The sequence below is a fragment of the Lemur catta genome, chromosome 5, assembly GCF_020740605.2.
Source record: "Lemur catta isolate mLemCat1 chromosome 5, mLemCat1.pri, whole genome shotgun sequence".
Classification (NCBI taxonomy): Eukaryota; Metazoa; Chordata; class Mammalia; order Primates; family Lemuridae; genus Lemur; species Lemur catta.
In genome coordinates, this window is record NC_059132.1 from 20,580,593 (window position 1) to 20,587,414 (window position 6,822).

The 6,822-nt window shown below is 36.9% G+C and overlaps 1 non-coding gene across 1 annotated transcript; it reads left to right on the top strand.

Moving 5' to 3' along the window:
• The first annotated feature begins 247 nt into the window (after window positions 1–247).
• LOC123639014 lies at window positions 248–354 on the top strand. The gene has a single exon (XR_006735584.1). It is a non-coding gene; the product is annotated as a U6 spliceosomal RNA (small nuclear RNA).
• Window positions 355–6,822: the final 6,468 nt, after the last annotated feature.

Sequence of the window (6,822 nt, forward strand, 5' to 3'; positions counted from 1 at the left end):
TTGACAAAGCAAGAGTGACTCAGCAAGAATGGGCAGGCCAATGTACCTGGAGGGTAAGATACACGCACAACAGTCAGATGAGAGAGAACTGGAGTGGGTAGCACAACCCCAATTGAGACCAGAAGTAGCAATGCCAATTAGGAGAATGAAAATAATATTCATGCCAACTAAAGAAGATCTAAGCCAGGGTACAGGCAGTGGAAAAGGAAACTAGTTATAACCTAACATCTATTAAAAAGGGAGGACTGTGCTCACCTTGGCAGCACACGTACTAAAATTGGTACAACAAAGAGAAGATTAGGACAGCCCTTACACAAGGATGACATGCAAATTCATGGAGTATTCCATATTAGGAAAAAAAAAGAACTGTCTGAACGTATTGACCGAGTTGAGAGGGAGTATAAAAAGTTTGGGAAGTCAGGGATGATCGAACTTTCAAGTTTGGATAACAGGAAATATTCTGTTGCCTTTTCAACATTGCATGGGGAATTAATTTTGATAGGAAAATGATGAGTTACGTTTTAATTTCAAACTTAGATTTTTGCACATCAAACAGGAAACATCAGGGAGAATGTGTGAGATTCTAAGGTAGATCATTGGAGAAATCAGAATCAGATGTGTTTTCTCACAGAACACATGAATCAGATCTTTGGGCTGAATCCAAAAGAATACATCTGAGCTGTAGTGAATATCCACAAGATTGAGGGAAACTGGAAAGAAGAGGAAAAGACCAGAGAGAAGAAGGAAGAAACTCAGGATGCTGCAGCACTAAGGAAGCTAGAGAGTCATATTAGTGCAGGGATAGATAACATTGCAAATAGCACTATTAATAGAAGACCAAGGAGAAGGAAGGCACATGCACCTGTGAATTTGACCACCATGGAAGACCCTGATTACCTTTCAGAATGCAATTAAGGCATGAAAATCATGAAAATATGCTAGTAATCAGAATCTAAGATTAAAATAACCTAATTGGCAGATTCCATAACCAAATATTGACCTTTTAAAAAAGTATTTTCTCAACATCTCTCTAAATCTGCTCTGCCCAAAATGATATCCACCAGCCATATGTGGCTATGTAAATTTAAGTGAAAATTAATGAAATGAAAAATTCAGTTCATCATTCATGCCAGCTACATTCCAAGTGCTCCATAGGCACATGTAGCTAGTGGCTGTTATACAGGACAATGCAGACTTAGCCTATCTCCCTGATCTCAGAAAGTTCTAATAGACACCATTGCTCTAGACTATGGCTTTTTGAAAGTATGTGAATTAACTGCTAGTTTTCCTGAAATGTGTTTGTATTATAGTAATGAATTCTCCTGAGTAAGCAAAGCGCGCACACACACACATTTTACCATGACACACATAAATCAAAAACAGAATCCAACTTGCACAGAACCGTAAAAATTGATTACAAACTCCCCAAAGTACTGCATAACTGGTGAATGTCTTCTTTTTTTAGTTACTTTTCTTGACACATCAATATGTCAAGCATTTTCAATCAGCAGATTTCACAGATGGGTTTCGCAGATGGGCAGACTGAGGCCTAATGTGGGGACCAGTTAGGAGGAACAGCAGGTGCTCCAGTCAGTGTGTTTCTCTCCTCGAGGATTCTCTTCTCCGTATCTAGACTTCAGTCTGCTTCCTCCCTGCATACTTCCAGAGACAGCATTTCCTTCGATCTTTCTGACAGGTGTCAAAAACCTCTCCCACTGGCTATGTCAAACACTGACTGAGAAATCACCCATAGCCCAGATACCTGCTATTAGATGTGTACAATGTGTGTAGGTGGATATTTCATCTGACACAAAATTATCCACCAAACTATTATTGCATATGAGTATACTTGAATATCAAGTTTTACAAATAGTTTTTCTGCCAAGAAACCTAACAAAAATTCTTTGAAAAGGGATCTTCTTCAGTTCCCCTTTCTATTCACTATAAATATCATTACTGACTTTTATTTGCATGTGCTTAAGAATGTCTCATCCATAAATGCATCCAACGTGGACTCCAGCGACTCATAAAAATAGACCTGAATAATAGCAGGACACCCATTTTAAAGGGGTAAGAAGGATGACAAACATGGCAGAAAAACTAAGAATAATGCCCCTTTCCCAACTTCCCATAGTGGAAGACTGGCTTTTTCTGGTGTCCAACTCCCAAAGAGGTTCTGTATGGCATTTTAGCAACTTGCAAGGATAAAGATGATCGACTATATTCAAAAAAATTGCACTATACTTCTTGGTAATTTTTTAAATTTCTCCTTTTTGTCCATTATGTTGATGTCACTGTATCTAACCAGGTTAAAACTTACACACACACACACACACACACAGAGCTAGTAACCTAAGGGGACAGGCTCCATAATTCACCGGAATTATCATCTGACTGATCGAGACTGTTTCTACCAATCCCTTTCTGATGGCACATGTTTGTTCTCCTAAAATTCTTAAGTCAGTACTTCTCAAGCTTCCTGCATTCAAGAAACTCATGAAATTCAACAACTTCCTAGAAGTCTTTGTTTTAGTCAGGGGGTTCAGCAAATTGATTCTCTTCATTTCTAATCCCTACTTCATGCCATTTCCATTCAGGTCAAGGCTAAATATTATCTCCACAATGAGGTTTTACTTGGTCATCTCCTGCACCACCAACTGTCACAAACTCACTGTCACAGCATCTTGCTTAATTTTCATCAGAGCACTTATGGCGAGGGGAAATTATCTTTATATAGGTTTGTAATATGCTTGTTTAACATATGTTATCCCCAAATAGAATTTGAGCTTGATGAGTGTAAGGCTTTATCCGTTTTTCTTACCACATGGTGTCTGGAACATTATTGGTATTCAAACATTTAAGGAATGAAATCCAATCAAACCTGTAGACCTAAATTCCAGTGTGCAGTAAATTCAGGTGATACACGTACACATTAAATGACTCCAACTGGAAACAATAGGGGAATCAAGAACGTGGGTGATCATAAATGATAACTGATCTGAAATCTTCAAAAAGTCAACATCATGGAGAGAACAGGTAGAGGGATTATTCTAGATGAAAAGAAACTAAAGAAGCATAAAAACAAAATGATTTGAGTGAATCCTTGGCTGAATCCTCATATGAAGGAAAAAACACTGTAAGAAAAGACATTCTTAAGAGAAATGCAGATATTTGAGAAGGATTTAAATAGCCAATAATTTCTGGAACTATCATTATTTTCTTAGAAATGATAATAGCATTGTGGTAATTTAGGCAGATGTCCTTATTCTTAAGAGATCTATGCTGAATTATTTAAGTAGTAAAAATGTTTAACATCTGCAACTTAAACTTTCAAATGGAATGGCAAAAACAATGTGTGTGTGTGTGTGTGTATGTGTGTGTGTGTGTCTTTAGGAAAAGAGAGACAAAGAGGATTATAATATGGTTGTTTATGGGACTCGCCTTTTGACTTATTTGCATGTTTTATTATGAACATTTTCAAAGTTAGGAAAAATTGCCTTTGAAAAATTGACTAGCAAGAAGAAAGATAGTAAATTTCTATTGATTCCAGCCTGCCTAATACCCAATGCTCAGGACCCATTCTTCCAATTCTTCATGATAAAAATGTTTATTTATATTAATTTAAATCTAAGCCCTCTGTTGTTGACTGTTACTAAGTTATATGTCCTTTGTATCAGTTGGTTCGATGATGCTCCTCCACAGAATAAGGTGCCAGGGATTATGTTAGCCAATGCATTTTCAATGCCCAACTAGAATGCAAAGCACAGAAATATAATTAATAAATTATATGGGCGAACAAATATATGCATATCCACTGTCCATTTGTGTAAGCCATGGATCCTGAGCATCTAGATAGAGATCTTAAAGAGTCTCAGGAGAACTGGCCATAAAAGGGAAAGCAATTAACATTTTCAAATGAAGAAGGGCTTACCTTGCAACATTTTCTAAGGGCCTACCGCAAATGCTACGGTCACTGAAAAGAGCATCTTCCAGGGCCCAAAATAGTATTATTCCAACTAATGAATTTCTCATTTCTTTTGACTTTTCCATGTTGTCCACTAGTATATAAGTTGCAAGAGAGCAAGAGTTTGGCTATTTTTTAATATTGCTGTATTATCAGTGCCTAAAAGAGTGCCCAGAACTTATTAGATAATAAATATTCACTACAGGAATTAATGAATTGAATTCCTGTAAAACAATGGTTCTTCAACTTTAGCATAGATCAGAATCATCTGGAACACTTGCAAAACCATAGATTGCTGGACCCACCCCCTGCCCCAGAGTTTCTGATTCTGTACTTCTGAGGTGTGGCCCAACAATATGCATTTCTAACAGGCTACTAGTTGATGCTAATGCTACCGCCTTAGGGGTGACATTTTGAGAACCATTGTTGTAGAAAATAGCTCTTTTAACTTTCGACTTGCCTCAGAAAGATGCTTATTTAGAAAAGTACACAGTACTTTGCAATCCTTTTGTACAAAATAACTTAATGCATCTCATTGTTTATTTGACAAATAATCTTCTTATGGTGTTATAGAAACATTTAAAAGTTGAATTTAGATTACTCAAAATTCAGACACTTTCCCATCAGTCAAGCTAAACAGATATTTCTCTCCCTTGGAGAAGCTGGTATTCCATAGTACAGCTCAGCATACTACTCCTCCAGCACATATTTGTGCATTTGGAAGAAAGTTGGGAAAATATTTACTATCTCTATGCAGCACGATTGCTCCATGAAGCATGCCTGTCCCCAGAGAAATCAGGTGCCTCATTCACTGCTCAAATTTATGTTAAAGAAAGTCTGTTTATGAGAGGCAAATGTGAAACCCAAATTTATCTGCCAGTGACAACTTCAGAATCTGAAAATTTCCAACTTCTCCCCTTGTGAGTTGCTTGAAATTGCTGTTTTTCAAGTCAAGAACACCTGTTTAGTGTTTTTCTCCTCACCCTCCCTGGTAAATGGAACCACTAGGAAAACAGATCTGAAGGTTTTAATGAATGAGAAACACAAAGTATTGACAGATTTCAACACATTATACCACCTTTACTCTGTCCCCCTAATGAGGTAAGATCAAAAAGGAAGAAAACAGTTGTGATATTGGGCTCTGGAGTTTGTTTTTAAACTGCTGCAAATGAGCTCAGGTTGAGTATCATTCTACTGGGTACAGTCATAAGCAATTTGCACATTACTGTGAAATAGCATACACAGACATGACTTTGGTAAGTGAACAACTAAAGGTTTGATGTTCAGCATCAGGCAACCTTCCAAATAACTTTCCATTTCAACTATACAACACTCTAGCAATCAAAACTCCACTTGTGCCTTTACTTCTGGGTCATATCTAACTACAAACCAAAAAACAAACAACAAAAAAGCCTGAGTCACTTATTGAATCTTTTTCTAATTCAAAAGTTATTGAGCACCTAGTCTGTACAAAGTACAGATCTTGAAGAATAGACAAGGAAAATATTAATAGTAATTATGGCAAGGTGGTAGGGATATCAGTGAAGGCTTTGGAGTCAAATAGCCTTTATTCACTGATAAACAGCTGTAAAGCACCTACTTTGTGCTAGTCACAAACCTACATGCAAGTATTTATTTGATGGTAAGTAAAACTGTAATAGTCCTTAAATGCCTTCGTGGATCTTGGTCTAGTCAGGGTGGCAAATAAGTAGGTCAACAAATAAATGGATATGCAATTACAAGTTAATTACACCAAAAGAAATGAACAGTCAGCCTTTCATTCAACCAACATTTTCTGTGCAACTGCACTAGGATAGGTCCTGTGGCTTGAAGGATGGGTGGAATTTTGAGAACCACATAAGGTAAACCTAGGGAAAGAAGGAAGAATGGTAGTCTATGCAGAATGAATAACATGAGGAAATGTGAAGCGAAATCTTAGAAGGCTCTGAACTCTATGCAAGTGTATGGGTTTTATTCCCTAGTACAGAGTTCTAAAAATTGGGGTTTGCAAAATAATCAACCCATTGAGAGTGGGAAAAATAAGTTAAAACATATGTTTAAATTTCTTTTTTTTTTCATTGATACATAACATTTGTATATATTAATGGGTTAATGTTATATTTTGATATGTGTATACCATGTGTAATGATCAAATCAGGGTATTTAAGATATCCATTCACCTCAAACGTTTATCATTTCTTTGTATTGAGAACATTTCAAATCTCCTCTAGCTATTTTGAAATAAACAGTGTACTGTTGTTAAGTACAGTCACCTTACTATACTAGTGAACACTAGAACTCGCTCCTTCTAACTGCATGTTGGCACCCCTTAGTCAACCTCACTTTGTCACGTGTGCACACACACACACACACACACACACACACACACACACACACACACCCTTCGCAGCCTCTGGTAACCACCATTCTACTCTCTACCTCCATGAGATCAACTTTTTTAGCTCCCACGTAGGAGTGAGAATATGTGATATTTGTCTTTATATGCCTGGCTTATTCACTTAACATAATGACCCTGTCCATGCTGCTGCACATGACAGAATTTCATTACCCAAATGTTTTAATATGAAATTGGCATGGCTTCCTTACTTGACCCATAGGTTGGATGGACATGAATCACCAATGGACAGATATAAGGAACCTTGAGAGAGAGGGTCATTTCTCTCAGTCTTGCCTTCACTTCCAGTGTCTATATAGTCACTTCCAGATATTATTGATATGGATAATTTTAATTAGTAGTGTTCTTATAATACTTTATAATAAGATGAAGCCTCATCAAGAATATCTTATATATCACTCAGATGTTTGTTTATTATCTCAAGGGAAAGTACTTAAAAGAG